Genomic DNA, 1,884 nt, shown 5'->3' with positions numbered 1-1,884 from the left:
TATAAAATTTAGTTAAATTTGCATTTAGATTTCATATTAATTTCAATGAAATTAAATTAGCATTTGGATTTAAATTGAAATTCAAATTTCATGAGAATTTAGATTTGGATCCAATTAAATTAATTTGGAACTAGTATTTGGTTTTTGGTCTTAGATGGATTTGAGATCCACTTTGGACGTGGACATGGATTTATTTGGTTTAAATATTCATTTGAGTTAGAATTAAATGTGTATGTTAATTTAAAATTGAATCTCAAGTGAATTTGAATTTTAATTGAAGTTACTTTTAAAGTTTTAATTTAATTTAATTTTAATTTCATGCAAATTAGAATTTAAATTTAATTAAACATGAATTTGAATTTGGATCTAAGTATAGGTGAATTTGGATTCGGCATTTAGATTTGGATCTAAACTTGGTTTGGAAATAATTGGATTTGGATTGGATATGAAATCCCAAACTTAAAAGTGGATGTAAAATCCAAATTAGAAATTTAGGAAAATTAGATAAATCATTTAGTTAATTTAATTAATTAAATTAGAAAGACATCCCAAGAGGGTGGGAGCATCCTACTTGGTTGGACCTCTACTTTTCTTATTTATGAATTACTGTGGATTCCATATAAAAAGTTAACGTCAATGGTTTTCTAATTAGAGCTTAAGCAAAGTAATTAGGTGGTTTAGGATAATTAGGCTAGTTTTAAAAGAAACTTATGTATGTAATGAACTCTCATATGGGAATTAACTCTAAGGGGGTGGGACATCCCCACCCACCTTGCCAATATAAGAAGAAAATAAAAAAAACTAAATAAAGAAAAGAAATATAGAAAAGAAAATGGAATAAGAAGGAAACAAATGTAAGGAAAAATGGAAAAATTAGAAACCATTATAGATATTGTTGAATCATTGTTTCTTTTGGATGCAGATTTCTGCCTCTGTGTTGGTTGGCAGAAAAACCGGTTTTGGTCTAGAATTTTTTGTGGAAAAAATATAATAGATTTTTCAGATTTGTCACTTGAACATGGTAGGGGACACATGGAGGTGTCACCTGAATTTTTTGGCGGTCCTAGGGAGCTATGTGTGAAACATGACAGAGCCTAGGACAACATCATAATTTATGCTATAGGCTATTTTAAGAAATGCAATGTGATCCTATGTGATTTCACAATAATCATGCTTATATGTGTATTGTGAATTGATGAATCAGTGTGCAACATGAGAATTGTGTGCATATGTTGTATCTAGGCATAATTATTGACCATGAATGTTGATATAAGGAATGTCAAGCTTAAATTTTGTATTGTAACATTATTGGATGAATCATATGAGATGGTTAGTTTGCTATTAAGGTTTTATGCTATGGGTAATGGCATTATGCATTGTATTGAGTGGTATATGTGTAGCATGTTGGATGTGTTGTAGGTCATGAGAGGTTCTTCGTGCACATGGCACAAGAGTGAGCTTGAGTGTCATGGAACTACTACGGTATCGATATGCACCACATGAATGAATAATTGTAACACATGCTCAAACACACTTAAACCTTAGGGGAGGTGTGGCTCAAGGGTACTCTTGAGAGAAGTATGTTGCCATGAGTTGGGAGCTCAAGGGTATCTCAGAGCGGCGATATGTTCCCGAGAACTTAGTTTTGAATAGGTTGAGGTCTATCTTATATTATTGTAAGCATACTGAGAGAAAGTTCAGCTTGAGGAGCCACTGGTAATGAGGCACTTGAGTTAACTTGTGCGTCTAATTAATCAACACTAAGTAACCCATTCAAATTGTTGTCTACCTTAAAAAGGGTAGGCAATATACACGATCGATGATAGAGATGAGTGTTTTGGAGAGCGAGGCATCTCTCTGATTCTCCATCCTCAATGTAGGGAA

Source organism: Nuphar pumila, chromosome 3, assembly GCF_984573655.1.
Source record: "Nuphar pumila chromosome 3, dmNupPumi1.hap1.1, whole genome shotgun sequence".
NCBI lineage: Eukaryota > Viridiplantae > Streptophyta > Magnoliopsida > Nymphaeales > Nymphaeaceae > Nuphar > Nuphar pumila.
Note: the sequence above shows the minus strand (reverse complement) of the source record.